This window comes from Rhipicephalus sanguineus, chromosome 8 (genome assembly GCF_013339695.2).
Source record: "Rhipicephalus sanguineus isolate Rsan-2018 chromosome 8, BIME_Rsan_1.4, whole genome shotgun sequence".
Taxonomy (NCBI): Eukaryota; Metazoa; Arthropoda; class Arachnida; order Ixodida; family Ixodidae; genus Rhipicephalus; species Rhipicephalus sanguineus.
Genome location: NC_051183.1, coordinates 105,773,273 through 105,792,433, shown reverse-complemented (window position 1 = coordinate 105,792,433; position 19,161 = coordinate 105,773,273). Strand labels below are relative to the sequence as shown.

The window sequence follows — 19,161 nt, the reverse complement described above, 5'->3', positions numbered from 1 at the left end:
AAAGTGTTGGTATGAGTTGAAGCCTGCGCACTCACTTACACTCAGTTACACTTACACACTCAGTTCCTGTCTTGCGAATCAAAAAGCTTCATGTATAGGCACAAGAGCGCACGCTAAATACATGATGATTTATTGCTTCGCGAGGCAGAAACTGAGTCTGTACGAGCCCCGTCTACCAACTTGTTGGACAATGAATACGAGTATATTCTTAGTTGAAACGTGATTTCAAGATGTAAGTAAGGTGTTTTTGCACGTGCTCCGTTAACATTCCCTTTCTCTATGTGTGATCCCCTCGCCCTCATGACTGTATATTTTTTCGCTCCAACTGAGCAATAAATTGGTTGTGAGTGTGCGCTCTGTCCTATCTGACTTTCTTTTCTCAAACGTTCTGCGCACAAAGGAACTATTTTGCTTTTACAATTATCCCAAACTTACCCTCTTCTCGTACTATTCAAAGACAAGATGTCGCGAAAGTCAAGTATTGTTCTTCAATAGGGGTCTAAGACGGTGACCTGTAGGTAATCTGTTGCCGTAATATATCCGTTCGCAGCTGCGGAAATTAATAAAGAGTGGTGTCTTTCCTTCCTATTATTATTCGCCATAATCACATTCATAGCTATGCCACTTGAGCATTTGGTTAACTAAAGGCAATGATGCCTTTGTACGTTTTCGAGCTTGAAGCCTCGGAGCAACTCGTTTGAGAGGTAGGCATATGTGAGAGTGTGCTTTTGAAATTTAAAAAGTACAGCTCAAGGACTTCATTCAGGTGAGAAGAGAAAGCCGGTGGTCTTTCCGGAGACTTAGCCAATCGCGGATGCCTGACGAAGTGTGTGAAAAGCTTTACTGATATACCTCTTTCTACAGGTTCTCTTTATGCTAAACTAAACTTTAAACCCAAGATGCAACAGCAGTTATGCGAAAACCCGCAAGTTATATTATGACGTTTCATAATGTAAGGCTTCGGTCAGGAGGTGAGTTTTCAGCGGCTATTTAAATGTGAACAGGCGCGGCCTCTCGGTGACTAAACGTTCTTTTTGAAACAGTTCTACGAGATTTCTTTGTGGTACTGCATCGATGACACTATTTCGTTTCTGGCTACTATGTACCTCTCTCATCGTTAGAGCACAAGAGGCTGCAGTGGAATTCACGGTACGTTCAATTTGTAACTTTGAACCAGTATGTTAGCGCCTCGAGTACATTGTTCCTTGGTGTAACTTTAAACCCTATAAATTTTTAGGTAGTTCCACAAATTATTTTATGACCAGAATTTCGACCTAAAATTCCTCAAAATACTTTAAACTTTCACTAATGGTGGACATCTACAGGTTTTGCAGCTCAGCCTAATACAAGTGCCAGCTAGAATAATCTGCACGCCTCACATATATTCTGAGTGCCAAATTATTTAATCCATGTGCCAAACATTTAATCCTAGCGCCATGATATTTAATCCAATGCCAGCACAAATAGGCCGCGTGTAAGTGAGTTTATTCAAAGTGCCATCATGTTTATCTAATCACCAACAACTTTAATTGCAGTGACAGTCAGTGACACAAAAAAGGAAACGTTTGCCAGTTTATATAGTCTAAATGTTGGAAAAACGTAAACATGAGGCGACGTAAACAATTTTTTTTTTGCCAATGCATGCCGGCGCTTATGAAATGAGTACTGCGGTATTTTCCTCGAACGTTTTGGTGTCATACCTTAGAGTTCAAAAGGCAGGGTGGTTTGATTACATCTTCGAGTACTAAATGTATACTATCATAGAGCCCTTGTTAATAGTTTGAGCACTGAGTCAGTTTAGGCTTCATCGCTGCTGCAGATTTTTCGGTAATCATGTACTCCGTTGATCGCATCTGGCAGAGATTTACGTCGTGTGCTAGCAGACGGCATTAGGGCTACTTTTCACAAAAGCGTTCGCAGTCGTCTGCTCGGCCTGACGAGAGAAATGGTGACTTACAGAGGACAGTCGCCCATTCTTGAAAACCAATTATAACCATTTAAAATGAATAACCGTCATTTATTTTGGTTTATAAGCAATCACGCTGTCCATAAAAGCATCAAAGCAGATGCACATATTCATGTAACAGACGACGCTGTGCTGCTCAAGCGTGGTTGCTTTTTTACACGCGTGTTTACAGAGGTGAACATTTCCAGACGAGAAGTGAGCTTTGCTTGAAGTCATGGCTGGACGCAAGCGCAGACCACGTTTCAAAGGTCGAGACAACGTCGTTGAAAACACAGCAGTGTGTCGGTGCCCCACACGGGGAGGATTGTGACATCTAAGGCGTGCTGACTACCTAAAGCAACTTGCGGACACTCTGGGCATCAACATAAAAACAGCAAAAGAATCGACAACTGCGCTACTTGGTTGAAATGCATGGGTTAACTCATCTAAGCGCGAACAGACGAACATGAAAAAATAGAGGAGACAACACGACAAGCGCTTACTGACATCCAACAGATGTACTGAACAAGGAAGCATTTAAATACGACCAACAACTGATCGACGCATGCGTGACAAGACAACTGAGGATTAACTATGGCGATAAAATATCGCGAAATGGTATCAAGAAAAGCAAACTCCTTCTGATGCAACCGAAGTGAAGGTTGACTGACACACTGATCCATCCTTTTTTTATAAGAAATACTTCAGTCATCTTCAAGAGTTAGCTTATTGCTGCTTCGAAACTTTTTTTTCAGTGTCATATAAAACAGGATCGCAGACGCACTCTCTGCAATGTGCTGCGAGGTGTGAAGCTCCTGAACACTTGACCACTGGCTGCTGCTTTGTCAGACGCGCATTGATGCAACGTCCCGACTTGCCAATGTATATTTTACCACAGCTAAATGGGATCATGTACATACCTCCCAACGCGCAGTCCACAAATTTTTGGCTGTGTTTAAAACGATTTTGATGAAGTTCCCTGCGGTTGCGTGAACTAATGCTTACCATTCATGTCTGACCGAGAAAAGCACATCTACACTAAACCTATTTCCTATTTGCTTACGTTCGTGCGATGTCCTATGTAAATAAGGAATGACTGCTAGGATCCTGCCCTTACGACGGTCACCACGACTGCCGAAATGACCCCCTTCGGTTTTTAGTTTCTTAACAATGTTTTTAAACACGCGCATAATGATATCTGGGGAATAACCTGCTTGTTCTAGCTTGCTGACCTGATTGTCAAAGCTGATTTTCATTCTGTGTTAGGAATACTTTTTCATAGCAAAACCTGAACTACTGTCATGATACTCCTTTTGACCAGCTTTGAGTGGCGCGACATGAAATTAAGTATAGGTTTTATAGATCTATGACGATAATATTGGGAAACATTATGCAGTTCAAAGACCAAGTTAATATCGTGAAATTGCAGTCGTTTTAGGTGCGGCAATTCAGAGGAAAAGATAAGTTTATATGCCTCTTTCTCTAAACAATCTCAAAATATTTACAGCGGCTCGCGTCAAGTCTCAGGAACTAGTGAATACAAGAGAAAAATCAACCTATCGGAATACACGAATTGCCAGTCCTGACAGATGTCTTTGCAGTCCAATGTGTAGCTTCGCCTAATAATTTTGCCTAATTTCAGCGCAACTGAAGACTATATTCATATGGCTGATGACGATGACGTGTGATGACTGATGACGATGAAGAACTGTGGCTCAGCCCTTGTAATGGGTTGGAAGCTTTGAACGGCTCACCAGTTACGTAATTCTCATTATGTGACGCCCGGTCGCAATTTCACTCTCCCACCATGCAATATATCATATGTTGACGTGAGAAAGAGAGTCAGAGAGAGGGGGGGAAGAAATTTATTGGTACCTTGAGGAAATGGATGATGGGCTTATGGGCTTCCTTGGCAACCAATGCAAGTGCACTTGCGAGAAACCCACTACGCTATACCTCATCATAATTTCTGTGACATAGGGAAACAGCCACTATGCCATTTTTCGTCATTCAACCGAGAGCCGTGGTACCCGCTAAAAACATGTAAGGTATTATGCGCACTTTGTTGGTGTTGTGAGTGATGACGATGAAGAATTATTGCAGATCCCCTTGTAATGGGTTGGAAGCATCCAACAGGCCACTCGTTGCGCAATTCGCATTGTTTGACGCCTGGTAACAGAATTCGCGTTGTGTGGTGCGTGGTTGTTATTTCAGTCTTCTACCACACTAAAATACGCTCGCTACAAGCGCTCGCTACAACTTGCACCGTCACGCGCACCAACTGGCTGGCAACGGGCCAAGAAACCACCTTTAACTTATCGGCCTACCGCTGCAACGGAGACGCCGAGTCGCGGCCGCAGCTGATTTCGTTCGCTCAAACCACGGCTGAGGGCAGCATTCTCGCGGCGTGCGAGCGCGCTAGTCACGTGGTTCTTTTTGTATTTCGCGGGCTTTCTTTGCAGCTTGGAGAAAATGGTATACGTGAGACTTTCTTTATCGCAAATGATGCGATTGGGGTTTCTGAAGACGCTCTCGAACTTTGCAAGCAGCATTTCTTGCCTAAAGTCAATATTTAGCAATTTAGTTAAATCGTCCTAATTAACAAATTAGTTCATTACAATACAAAAAATTGTCTGTAGCGCGCAAGGTGGCTGTCAGCAATTTGCAACTGATTTCATTCGCCTGCCTCTAATATTGTATTTTTGAACCCTTGGCTAAAGATAGCTGCGACACCCGGTATATATATATATATATATATATATATATATACGCAGTGAAACAGTCACGCGTACGAAGCTATTTGTTTTGACGTTTCGGCCGCGGGTCCAGCCTTCATCAGAATATATATATATATTGGCGCTGACAACACTCCTACGTTTAAATCAGCATATATACCCCAAAAAGTGGACGGGAGGATGACCGCCGCCGTAGCTCAGTGGTACAGCATCTCTCTGGATATATATATATATATCCAGAGAGAGTAGTATTTGCATCCCACCTGTGCAATCTGGCTTGTGTGAATCAAATTTACCGTGCTTTTTTTTTTACAGTTTCATATCAAAACATGGAACTCTAGGTAAACAATCGCTCTTTAACAAACGCCACTTCATGTGATGATGACTTCATGAAAGTATGCAACTGCACGGCGAGTCGCAAAGTGTACGACTTGAGTGACTGCCAGCGACCTCAGCTCGAATAATATGTGGGCACATTTCTTAAATTAACTTGTTAATGTGAAATACCCTGGCGGCTACGCATGTACAAAATATTGAATTGATTAAACAATACGAGGAGCTGTGTGCTGTATTGCAATCCTGACGCGCTGAACGTCTGGGTTATACGGGTTGACTTGATATATGTGTAAGATTCTATTGTTTCCGACATTTGTATCTCTCGTCATGATCATTCCTACATTGCTAGTTCTGCGTGCTGTTCTTATTTTTCCCAAGCACTTCTTAGCCGCAGCTACAAACAATATGTGGCTATGAACCGCATGCTTCCCCCGAGCTTGTTTTGGTGTTCGTTAATTTATTACTGAGTTCAAACTGAGCTCAATAATATTTGGCGTTATTATGTGTATATTCTCAGTACTTTCTTGTTCTGTATATATTCCGAGCTTAATATCATGAGCGTAGTATGAAACGATGTGTTTTATTGTCGCCAGAGCCTCATGTTAAGTATCACTTCTGGATCAGTGAGTACAAGAAATGCGCAAGCACTGCTTGTGCATAGAAATAGTAGTGTACCAGCGCACATTGAGGACAGCTGCGTAGCAGTTTAGAGGCCATTGACCATAATGTGGTTCGCGCTGGGTCAATTTACAGATGCGGCACCGTATTTGACCGGTGCTTCATCAAGTACCATACAACACCTACTTGTGGCACACAAATATTATGGCAAATCTTTCGGGTTTGGTGTAACGCATTTGCTGCGTTTGGTGGAGGTACCGAGCCTCACCCTTCAGTGTCCCGTCGCTCCGCAGTGATGCGCTGCAAGCTTAGATATTACGGGGAATGTTCCGCAATACTGTCACCTTTGGGGGCTTTATTTTCAATGACACTCCCGACCATAGGTATGTGTCACAAAGATCGAACCATCGTGTTAATCTTACGCAAAATACCCATATCTACGTCGCCCTACCTTCAGCTTTAGCCGATCTCTTTCGCGCCGCTTCTAAAAAGCAGCAAAACCAAACAGCTGCAGCATTTCAATCCAGTACCTTCGCTGTCGTGAAAATGTTATTGCTAAAGGAAATTTATGAACACTCTCGGCGGGTTCTTGCCGCAGCCTGTGGCGTTAGCGGTACCGTTGCCGTTATTTTACGTGTAAAGTCAAAATTGATAACATCACCCCACCCACTCAGAGCCGTATACCTCCTTTGGGAGAGTTCGGCGGCCTATTCATCTCGCCGTCAGTCTGGAAATTGCTGCAGTAGTCTGAAAACACCGCGCTTCCGCCCCACCGACGCCATTTTGTGCCGACGTTTCTCGCAGCGCTACGCATGTGAGGGCGCTGTCAGCAGTTGTACTGCCTTTTTAACCGACCTGCAGCACCTTTGCTGCTCTTCGTGCGTGTGTCGGTTGCCTAGATCAAGGCGCACATGCATGTACTTCTGGCACGTATATTGCAATGGGAGCTTGAAGCGCGATAGCTTGATGGGAGCTTGAAGCGCAGTATTGCAATGGGAGCTTGAAGCGCAATGGGAGCGCGAAGCACGCCGAACGTTCCTATTACTTGTGAGAGAAGCGCATTTTGCCAACGAACGGGTTGCTCGCCTTCGGCAACAGTCGGTGTTTTCGCAATCAATGTCGTTTTCTAGTTGTTTTATTTGTACATGTTTAGCTTGTGTTCCACCTACTACGCACTGCTGTAGTGCGACTGAATTAAGTATTTATTCTTGTTCATGTAATACCCCCCAACAAAATGAAGCCCGCGTCCCTCATAACCATATCGTGGTTTTGGGACGTTAAACCCCAGATATTATTATTATTATTATTAAAATGAAGCCCGTATTCCTGCATGAGGTGTTCAAATAGCCCTTTCTGCACTGCGTGCTCAAATATTCATCCGCATTTCTTATTCAGTTCTCCAATAAATTTAGGACAGTCGATAGGCTTACTGAGGAAAGCTACGTGGCTGACAGCGCTTTAGCGCTATGGTGACGTTTAACGCACAAACGCTTCTTTTTATTCCAGTAACAGTACACAAAGGTACAAGGTACAGCACGGTACATTCTTCGATTGATTACTTGCACGACACTAATGGAACAAAGGCCAGGCTATTTCACGGGACCAAAGTACTTTTTTCATGCGAATAATGTGCGCTGCCTTCCGTCAGTCTATAACAACGCAACACAAACGCTCAAGATAACGTAAAGAAAAAAATAGATATGGCTTCGCGTGATATTACTAAGACATAAATGTAAAGTACACCGTTTCGATTAAATTTGACCATCAGGGCTTTTTAAGGCGTACCATAAGCTAAGCACATGGATATTTTTGTGTAAATTTCGCCACAAGTTAAAATTGCGCGAGGCAAAGCAGTTTCGCGATTTCCGTGTCATTCCATTTTTTTGTCTTTTAAGAGGACAATTTATGCACCGAACTGTCAGTCGTGACGTGAAAGAAATATTTCTTTGTCGTGGGACCAGGACCGTACAAAACTAAAGCTCTTCGCGTGACCTATAAAAGACAGCCCCGAAGTTCTGCACCTAACCACAACGCGCAAGTGCATGAGAGTCTTTTGTTTCACCGCCGAGCAGCTAAAAGGCTACATTCACACGAAATTTAATACTTCTCATCTTTAGGATAAAGCCAAGTGTACTTTGCAATGCGCTTGAACCGCAGAGCGGCACCTACACTGATGTTACACTCGTGAATGGAGAGTACGACGACCACACACAGCACTCTCGACATGTGCACTCACTGGTCTTATTACAGTACATCTACAGCAGATCAAGGCAAAATACTTCCTTACATCGTGTTAGGCATACGTACGTGCGGTTAAATTTGCACTAACGCAACAAACCGCCTTTGGAGGACCTGTATGACGTACGCGCACATGCAAACACAACGTGGCTAGTAACGACGCATGGATCAATCCACACTAGGCGCGGTTTAACCAGCAGCCGCCGGGCGGCGACTCCGCTCGATCTCGCGGCGTCGGCTGACCGCCGACGCAGCCGACGGCTCCTGGCACGCTCGGGCATCGCTCGGCTCCGAATAGCTCCTGCTGCATTTCGGGCCGGCAGCACGGGCCCGCGCCGGACCACATGTACAGGAACCTGTTTAACCGGTTTACGGGCTGTTTCATCGGTTCCCGACAAGTGGCACGGCGCGGTCTTCGCTTTACTGCGCATGCGCTCCTCGAGCTAGGCCACGCCGGTGCGTTGGAACCGGCTCGACTGTAGCGGAGACCGAGGCATATGATCGCGGGCTTGACATGACAAAACGCAAAGTCCTCGCGCACGCGCGTCGGGCAAGTCGGAGTATAACAGAGCCTTGGAGCTCTAACGACACTGTCGGTGGCACGCGCGCTATCGACAACACAAACTCGCTCGGCTGTCACGCTCACTTCGCGTTTGGAGAACTATCAGCACGAGAACGGCTTCGCTCCCTGGAGCGGGCCTATCACTTTATACCAGCATATTGTTGAGTTGCACGAGATCTCATTAAAAAGAGTTAGTTGCTACTCTTACTTTGCATAACATTACAATATATTGCTATCGCATTCATCGCATCGCCCTTAAGACGAAACTGTTATTCTTTAAAACACCCTCCCCCGTTTTGTCCTCCAACGAGATTTCAATGCTTTTGGACGCTTTTACAAGTGATCTAGCCAATACAGGTACTGTTACTTATGAAATCTGTTATGTGCTATGCTGCGAATCGAAGGGGATGCCGATTCAACAACTTCATGTTTCAATATTCAAAACGTGCTCGGAGCACGTCAAGCCTTCGAACACGTATGCAGCTCGTGTGTCTATTCAAGATGCGCTGTACGTAGCCAAATCAGCCGTCTTTTCGCATGCGTCGGCTGACCTGATCCTTGGCTGGCACTTTCCGGCCACCAAGCGCTTGCGGATTTCGTTCGTAACTACTGTTGTACCCGTTCAACCGTTGTCCCTCGCCCGTCTACTGTAAGAGTTGTGGCTGCTGATGTCGCCGCCATCTTTCTTTTCTCTGCCACCTTAGAGTATATTTTATGTGACTCCATCTCAGATTCAACAGTCCTTTGTGCGCAACCACAGAGAGTGCGTGTCGCCGGAACCTTGTAATTCATTTTATATTAATCGCGTTCGCTGATATCAGTGCAGGTGCAAATTACACGGGCAATTATTTCGCCTCTCTTTCACCAATAATAAATGGTGAACACACTGGGCCCGCTCAAAGTTTTTTGTCGTCTTACCGTCGGACGTGTATTCCATTTTGCTGTCTCTGCCGCTCAGTGCTGTCTCTTTCACTGCACCCGCTTCACCAGAAGAAACGTTTTATTCCGCGGCGTCGATAATGCACTTTCGCTATCTGAGCTCACTCAATTCGTGCAACTCCATTTCACTTTTCGCGCCCATTAAGACTTGGGTCAAACTTCAACGGGAGTCACGTTAGGAGGGTTCGTTTAACCAAATGATTCCAATTCGAGACACCATACGACTAGAATGTTAGCTTCGGTGAGGTATTGCTTCTAAACCGCACGCATCGTGCATCGGTGTGACGATATTTCTAGTGCATTTTCTGCTGTACACTAGATCACTGCACGGGCTCGGGCCTACCCGAAAACCCGGGCCCGGCCCAGACCTTGGGCCAGTATAGGTAAAGTAGTTTTCACGGCTGAAGTTCCGGGCTTAAAGGCCAACTCCGGCGATTTTTCGAGGTCACTTGGATCTCAATAAATTCGCTGGGTACGTTCCTTTGCACGTTTTCGTCATTTATGCCAAATTACAGGCTTGAGACATGCGCAGATTGTTTGCAAATTAATTTTAAAGATTGTCTGGAAACGCCCTTCTGGCTTCTTACAATTATTGGCAACATTGCGTCTGTGACGTCAGTATTGAGAAGGCGGCGGAAGTGACGTAGCTGATGGCACCGCTAACTTCGGCCGCTACAGCGAGCGTCGGCTGTGCTGGCCGAGGCACTGTCATTATCAGACGCGGCACTGTCAGTCGCAGACATTACAGCTGATGCGCGGCGTGCTCACCTCTCCACTGTGCGCCTGCTCGTCCCGGCTGTCACAGTGTTCTTACTCCGCGCCGGCGTGACCGGCATGCCTTGCACGACTTCCGGTTCGTTCGTAACAACGTCTACGTCATACGTAGACAGTACACTCGGTTGGGTTTCGGTTTCGGTGTCGCGTTTTTTTTTGCTTATTTAAAATTATTCTCCAATTTGCCGAGTATTTCTGCTATCGGGCCCGTAACAGGAGTGTCTCAGGAACATAAAAGCACCATCACTTTGACATGGCCAAAAAGTCGCCGGAGTTGGCCTTTAAGGTGAGGCCCGGGTTTGAGGTGGCGGGCTCGTGTCGGACCGGGCTTGGGCTTCGCTCAGTTCATAAAGGGACACACACAAACGCGAAACAATGAATTGGTTTAGACTGACAAACTGCATTCTGAGAACTCGAATGTCATTTATTTCACCATCATAAGTTGAGGAGAAAGCCATATTAGAGGAGGAACAAATCATATTAGAGCAGAAAACCCGTCTCATTTTTTATTCTATTTTGTCATTTCGCACTGAAATCTCCACGCGTGACGTCAAGGATTTTGAGATGTGTTTGTCGCAATTTAGGAACATTGGCTCAATGAAATTTTCTTAAACTTAGTATGTTAATTCTATGGCCCCCTCAGAGCTCAACGTAGTTCATTTTTACCTAGTAGACGCCCTCAGAATCTAAACAATAACGGCGTCGTCTGCGCGAAATTCAAGGTGGCGTCACCACCCGCATTTTCTTTGTGCTCGTTTTCTCGCTTACCAAGAGTCTTGTCGAGGCTAGCGTGGTGATTGTGGAATCGTAAAATCATTTTTCTCTTTAGTTCGCTTTAAGCTCGTTCTACCAACGTTATGCACATATATATGTTTCACATAATAACTCGAAAGAAAAGGTTTTACGTGGGCAAGATATTTAGAAAAGCTTTATGAGGGGCAAGTACTGCACGTCTATCGCTTCATGCGCCTGCCCCAGGGCTACTGGATTTATGTAAAACGGGTTAGCTTAATTTAAATAGACCAAGCGCAGATAGTGAACAAATCGCTATTCTGTGCTTCATACGCATTTTATATCCCAAACGTTATCCTGTCGTCGCAGTAATAAATGTAATATAGTAAATGTTTCCCTATAAGTTATCATCGCAACAGTGATCACAGCACTCCAAAGCGGTGAAGCGATCTGGAAACTTCCAGCCGTCCGCTAAAACAAAGCAAAAACATGACCGTTTTGTTTTTCGTAGGTAGGCTTGGTTTTATTCCTGTGCTGTTTAAATGTAGCCCAATCCTAAGAGCTGCGCGAAATTTGAAACCCATGGAAAACGTTATCTTTTTTTTCTTATCATCTTTATGCACTCTCTAGTCATCTACGTCTTACGCGAATTACTCGTACTCTTTATTTCTTTTATAGGAAATGATTCCACATAAGCTTCCGTGAAAAGTCAAATAAAATTGTTATGCGCGTCATCTGATGCATTAGCTCGAGTTACGGTATCGCAGTTTACCATTGAGAGTCTTTTACGAAAGTTATCTAAATTTTGTTGACTAATGCTCTGTACTAATCTAACGTGTGAGCAATAGCTAACGCCACATTTTCGAGGCTTAATGAATAAAAATATAGGAAGATGGTCATTAAGTCAGGGAGGAATTGACTCGTGATATTACTGTGTCCGAAGGTTGGTTGGTTATAAATAGGTCAATCAAGAGAGAGAGAACAAAACCTTTTTAATGAAAACCAATGATTTCCTCGATTGTGGGAGGCGACGACGGCTAGTCGGCCAGGAGCCCCTGCTCCTTGGCGGCTGCCTCTGCCCGCCCCGTGATCCAGACCTGCACGGCAGGGTCGGAGCTGAGCAGTGTGGCCTCCCACTGCTGCGTAGTGGTAATTTGCAAGCCCTGTGGGCCACGATGCACAAGAAATTCGTCGATTCCGAAGTGTGTGTGGTGTCGCAATTAACATTAGTAAATCAATGTGAATGCAGCAGTGTTGTAAACGTATGTGTCACACTTGAGGTCCCGTGTTTATATTGAAATCACCACCTAGAATAAGCACATATTGTCTTTGGTTGACATAGTTAAATAAGGATTCCAGTGATAGAAAAAAGTTATCTAAATTTACACCTGCGGGACGATAAACCACTGCTAAGATCTGCTTTTGACATACTAAAACAAGGCATTTCAAGTCATCTGTCGTACAGGCCATTTCATTAAGTAACTGACATTCAATGTTTTTTTTACATACATTAACACATCACCACGACGTGTTATTGTTCTCTTTACGTAAAATACATTGTAATTGGTACGTTTGATGACGTCACTATCCGACGAGTACCACATCTCTGTTAACATTAGTACACCAAATCAAAAGTTAAAACTTTCGTAAAGAGCGCACAGGTTATCATCTTTATTTCTAGCTGATTGTGTGTTTAAGTGAAAGCATGTCAAGCCTTTGACGTCATGAAACCTAAAAATGTTGTCTACATCTTCAGGCAATATCGCCATGATTGACAGAAAAAAAACAGTATACAGGGCTAAAATTCATGCCAGGTCACACAAGCTTATCAATGTCGCGTTCACTTCGAACGTTGATCAAGGTATATGTAAACTGGTAGCGTAACTTCCGTAGAAGCCCAGGTGTCAAGCCGGTGGCTCGTTGTTGCAACAGTCGCCATCTATGTGAGGAGTGGACAAACAGAATTAAAAAAAAAAAGATGACGTCATGACCGGAAGCGGCAATGACGTCACGTTTTAACGCGATGGGCGCGAAATTATGAAATTTTTTGACAGGGCGCCGCTTCTTACTTTTTTTATAGCTGCATGTTCTTTTTCTCATCACTATGACGGCTCCATAATGGAAGCCTGCAAGATAACGGGAAGACGAAAAAGACAGATTTGATAAATAAGGTGCATTTTATTGGCGAAATATTGCAGTTGAACAGGATATCACAGAAATCCAGAACAGAACAGAACAGAAATAAACAGAACAGTTGAACACAGAAATCAGAAGTAGCATAACAATTCAACGTGCACACTGTGATGGTGTAATGTGGGCCCAGGATCCGGAATAATTCAACCGGCAGTCAGGTGATTCTGTACACACAACACAGACTTTAACACAACCGATAACTCTGACGATTCACACACAACACACTACAGCATTCCTTATTTACATTCTAAACGTCCTACGCGCCTCGCACACAAACTGTCCTACTCGCCGTTATGAACTGTTGCCACTGCGGCGAGGTCGGTCGTCACCGGTACTCCTTGGGCAGTCAACAGTCACGCTGCCTTGACCGTGGCGAGGTGGTAGTGGTGGTGATGATGGCACTGCAGGCCGGTAGATCACCAGGCCATTGCAGCGCAGGTTAGCTGCCCGTCGCAACATGAGCCGCGGCCACCTCGTGACCCTTGCTCGTGACACCACTCGGGCCCCAGGACTTCAGGCCAGGAACAGACTAGGCTGCCGGTCTCCGTGTCAGCAGCGGGCACAGAGCGGGAATCAGGCTCACCAGGTCCACATGGCTGCCGGACGCCTGGTTAAGCGATGTCGCGACCCGAACCGCCGACCAGCGGCTGCCGTTCCAACCGTGTCGCGCTCCAACTCCTCAAGCCGCACGCCCCGCTCGCGCTTCCTTTTCGTCGTCTTCCCCTCCAAGGCGTACTGCAGAGCAGAACTGTCGTTCCCTCTTCGCCCCGTCACGGGCCACACAATCCACATCATCACACACACAAACCTTGCACACGTGTTGCTCTTGCATCCGTAGACAGCGCAGCGTTTCTTCGCGTATCGTGGCGGACTCATCGTCCCGAAGGGCGACAGCACGCCGGCCGTGCGCTGGCAAAACACAGTCACTGAAACGGTGCCCGATGGCTGCGATGGGCTATATTACCTTCTGCCAAGTACCACGACTAGAAAACAACGGTTATGCGAGGAAATATCTACGGACGACAGGCACAAACCTACTGCGCAAAAACGAGAAGACGCCATTTGCATCTCAAAATGCGCAAAACCGTTGGCCCATGTTACCAGACTGCCTGCATGTGCCCGCTGTTTCTGAAAATAAACGAAAAAAATTGGCCACTCAAGCACATACCCAAGACTAAAGTTTGATTAAAGTAATCTACTAATTTAATTCGTGACAAATAAATTTAAAACGAATGAAAATAAACGCTTAATTAATTTTTTGTTTTCATTATTTGTCCCCCCCTCACCTAGTAGCGCTTTAATCGTCACGCGGGTGTTGATGTTTGTCGCAATAGGTTTCCGACCACTTTTCGTTCCGACTTTCGCGACCTATTTAGATTGACCTTGCGTTGATCACATTGGATTGCTCATTTTTCCTTGCAAATATTTTACCATCTCTCGTCCATACGAACTTCCAGTTTTGTGCCTTCTTTTTTCGATGGTCATGCCTAGCAGTCACTTTAGTGCTGGACAGAGGTGCTCATTAATATATATGGAAGATGAAGATGCGTGACCAAGGTCTGACATTGACCGGCGCATTTTCTTAGCTTTCCTGAGAAAGCTGTCACCCTTGGCACGCCTTTTCAATTGAACGATTATGTTGGGAGGATCAGAACTGCTACGGCTCTTGACCCTATGGCACGCTTCAATTTCATCAGGCATCAGTGGTTCATTCACGAGAGTGCCAACTTGACAAACAGTCTTTACTAGATCTTCATGATCTGCTTGCACAATTCCTATAAACTCCAAAATGCATTTCCTGAAATACTGCTCGCTTCCTGTGATTTTCTGCTCCTGGTCTTCAACCATCTTTTTCATATTTTGCATTCATTTTACGAGCTGCATTTGCATTCTTTGGCGCGCCATTTTCTTTTAGCAGGCGTTCATTCACCTCCTTCATTTCCTCATGTATTTTGTCATAGAAGGAAATACTTTTCTTCATCTCTCCCAGTTCCTTTCTCGCATAACTGAGCTCTTTTCTCAGGTCCCTCTCAATTTTCCGTTTAAATTCTTTCATTTCTTTCTTAAATCCTTCCCGCAGTTTATCTAGACCTGGAGCCATTCTATTTCAATCAACGTGATCAAAAAGAACATAAATCAGGCACAACGTGCACTAACACTGGTAACAGCAAAAGCAGCAGGGATAAAACACAGAAAGAAGCATGCTAAAATTTGTGAAAAAATGTCCAACCTGCACGAACAGGAAGATAGCCTTTAGCGAGCGTGCTTCTCAGCTGCCCCGCTGCTGCCAAGTGGCCTCTCCAAGCGATGCGCCGGGTTTAAGTAGCCTGTCGATGCTCCGTGCTTAGCCCTGCGACGATCCTTGCACCGACGTAGGCGCCTGATGTCAGAGTGGCTGGTAGATTGGGCTCCACTCGTGTTGCCGGTGATGATAGCCGAAGAGCTGCTTGGCTGCATGAACAGGAAGATAGCTTTTAGCGAGCGTGCTTCTCAACTGCCCCGCTGCTGCCAAGTGGCCTGTCCCAGCGATGCGCCGGGCTTAAGCAGCCTGTCGATGCTCCGTGCTTAGCCCTGCGGCGATCCTTGCACCGACGTAGGCGCCTGACGTCACAGTGGCTGGTAGATTGTTTGGGCTCCGCTCGTGTTGCCGGTGATGGTAGCCGAAGAGCTGCTTGGCTGCATGAACAGGAAGATACCTTATAGCGAGCGTGCTTCTCAGCTGCCCCGCTGCTGCCAAGTAACCTGTCCAAGCGATGCGCCGGGCTTAAGTAGCCTGTCGATGCTCCGTGCTTAGCCCTGCGACGATACTTGCACCGACGTAGGCGCCTGATGTCACAGTGGCTGGTAGATTGTTTGGGCTCCGCTCGTGTTGCCGGTGATGATAGCCGAAGAGCTGCTTGGCTGCATGAACAGAAAGATAGCTTTTTGTGAGCGTGCTTCTCAGCTGCGCCGCTGCTGCCAAGTGGCCTGTCCCAGCGATGCGCCGGGCTTAAGCAGCCTGTCGATGCTCCGTGCTTAGCCCTGCGGCGATCCTTGCACCAACGTAGGCGCCTGACGTCACAGTGGCTGGTAGATTGTTTGGGCTCCGCTCGTGTTGCCGGTGATGATAGCCGAAGAGCTGCTTGGCTGCATGAACAGAAAGATAGCTTTTTGTGAGCGTGCTTCTCAGCTGCGCCGCTGCTGCCAAGTGGCCTGTCCCAGCGATGCGCCGGGCTTAAGCAGCCTGTCGATGCTCCGTGCTTAGCCCTGCGGCGATCCTTGCACCAACGTAGGCGCCTGACGTCACAGTGGCTGGTAGATTGTTTGGGCTCCGCTCGTGTTGCCGGTGATGGTAGCCGAAGAGCTGCTTGGCTGCATGAACAGGAAGATACCTTATAGCGAGCGTGCTTCTCAACTGCCCCGCTGCTGCCAAGTAACCTGTCCAAGCGATGCGCCGGGCTTAAGTAGCCTGTCGATGCTCCGTGCTTAGCCCTGCGACGATCCTTGCACCGACGTAGGCACCTGACGTCACAGTGGCTGGTAGATTGTTTGGGCTCTGATCGTGTTGCCGGTGATGATAGCCGAAGAGCTGCTTGGCTGCATGAACAGAAAAATAGCTTTTTGTGAGCGTGCTTCTCAGCTGCGCCGCTGCTGCCAAGTAGCCTGTCGATGCTCCGTGCTTAGCCCTGCGACGATACTTGCACCGACGTAGGCGCCTGATGTCACAGTGGCTGGTAGATTGCTTGGGCTCCGCTCGTGTTGCCGGTGATGATAGCCGAAGAGCTGCTTGGCTGCATGAACAGAAAGATAGCTTTTTGTGAGCGTGCTTCTCAGCTGCGCCGCTGCTGCCAAGTGGCCTGTCCCAGCGATGCGCCGGGCTTAAGTAGCCTGTCGATGCTCCGTGCTTAGCCCTGCGGCGATCCTTGCACCGACGTAGGCGCCTGACGTCACAGTGGCTGGTAGATTGTTTGGGCTCCACTCGTGTTGCCGGTGATGATAGCCGAAGAGCTGCTTGGCTGCATGAACAGGAAGATAGCTTTTAGCGAGCGTGCTTCTCAACTGCCCCGCTGCTGCCAAGTGGCCTGTCCCAGCGATGCGCCGGGCTTAAGTAGCCTGTCGATGCTCCGTGCTTAGCCCTGCGACGATCCTTGCACCGACGTAGGCGCCTTATGTCAGAGTGGCTGGTAGATTGGGCTCCACTCGTGTTGCCGGTGATGATAGCCGAAGAGCTGCTTGGCTGCATGAACAGGAATATAGATTTTAGCGAGCGTGCTTCTCAACTGCCCCGCTGCTGCCAAGTGGCCTGTCCCAGCGATGCGCCGGGCTTAAGTAGCCTGTCGATGCTCCGTGCTTAGCCCTGCGGCGATCCTTGCACCGACGTAGGCGCCTGACGTCACAGTGGCTGGTAGATTGTTTGGGCTCCGCTCGTGTTGCCGGTGATGATAGCCGAAGAGCTGCTTGGCTGCATGAACAGAAAGATAGCTTTTTGTGAGCGTGCTTCTCAGCTGCGCCGCTGCTGCCAAGTGCGGGGCAGCTGACTGAAATATCTATCTATCTAGCCGCCTACGTCGGCGTGCTCTCTTGATCACCTCTTTTTTTAAATGCGAAGCATTTCTTAGCGAGCCTTTGGTACTTTGAGTTTCTATCTATGTATCTATCTATAAGGGTGTTCTCGTGACCGCCTCCTTATCTTGGTGCAAACCAAAATCAAGATAGGGGTGTAAGATGACTTCACGAATATGACTGCCTGGGCATGACAAGAATAACGTGAAGATCTTGTCGCGTATGTCGCCAAACCCGCTCCTCCAGACAGGTATAACATATACCCGTATACCACGGCCCGTGGTATACGCGTATGCGCCGCAGGTGATCGAAAGTTTACATCTACCTAAGAACGGTGACAACAGACATGAGTAAAAACCGACATCGGTAGCGTTGACCCAACGAATGCAAATATTAAAAATTGGCCGCGTATCTGCGTGCTTCGCTGCAAATGTCGCCGAAAGGCGATAGAGGAGGAGCTCCATGAGATAGGGACGCCATCTGGCAATACATCGGGAAACATGAGCTTGTGCAGAGTACTTTCGTCGGCAGAGAGCTTTTTCGTGCATAGCGTCGCATTTTCAGCGCACTCTAACAAACACTAGGGTCTTTACAATTTCTTTTTATGTATTTTCTACTAAGGGAACACACCGCCTAATACTTACGTATTGATGTTGCGCCTCAAATATGCGTAACATTTGTCTTTGATTGACAATTTTCACAAGTATGAACTCAGCTACCAGCTCAAGATGGCTGGGCGTTCAGCAAGTGGTTAAACTTTGGCCAGGTGGCGGGATCGGGTGACAGACAGACAGACAGATAGACAGACCAAAATTTCTACTTCTAAGTTCCCCAGAAAAGACTATCGTCTTTAAAATGTGGAGCTCAGCAGGAATCGAAGCCAAGCATTCTACGTGGAATTCAGGTATTCTACCACAGAGCCACGCCAGGTCTGGAAACTGCTTAGGAAAAAGACCACACGCAAGCGTAATGCCGGTGCAATGTCAATTGTGGTTGTGGCGCTGGCTATCTAATTTTACAACAAAGGATTAAGCGCCACATATGTACACCAACAATGAAGGCGTCATGTCGGGTTGACATCTCTGGTTCCAGTGTTGGCTCCGCTTTTCTAGTAGTCTAATAAACATTACATTTTTATCCCTATAATTCAGCAAGCTATGTTCAAGCATCGCACGACCCCGGATGAATACGCTGACGAAAGGTACGTATGATATTCAGATAATCAAGTGCAATTACTGACGTACGTGCTCTAACGTGAGTGATCACGTGACGTGAGACCATAAGTTGCCCTTTAAACGCCAGTGTGGTCGACGAAACCCGTCGATCCACCTGTAACGCTTGACTCAAAAGAAAAAGAATGCAGCGTAGAACTACTTGCTCAGCGCTTCGCGTGAAACCGATTCCCCCAAGGTGTGGGACCTGCCGAAGTTTTTGTCTAGAGCAACGGTGGTATGGGATGGTAGAGGGTGTGATGAATATGACTGTCTCGTCATAACAGAGATAACGTAACAATCCCGTCGCGTACGTCGTCACACTTTTCTGTCCAG

The 19,161-nt window shown here is 46.7% G+C and overlaps 1 long non-coding RNA gene across 2 annotated transcripts; it reads left to right on the top strand.

Annotated features, from left to right (window-relative positions):
- The first annotated feature begins 378 nt into the window (after positions 1–378).
- On the top strand, positions 379–5,232 carry LOC119402927 (uncharacterized). Of its 2 annotated transcripts, none has more exons than XR_005186005.1 (3): positions 379–971; positions 1,044–1,149; positions 4,996–5,232. It is a non-coding gene; the product is annotated as an uncharacterized LOC119402927 (long non-coding RNA). The 2 variants fall into 2 exon arrangements; XR_005186006.2 differs by lacking the exon at positions 4,996–5,232 and adding an exon at positions 3,588–3,737.
- Positions 5,233–19,161: the final 13,929 nt, after the last annotated feature.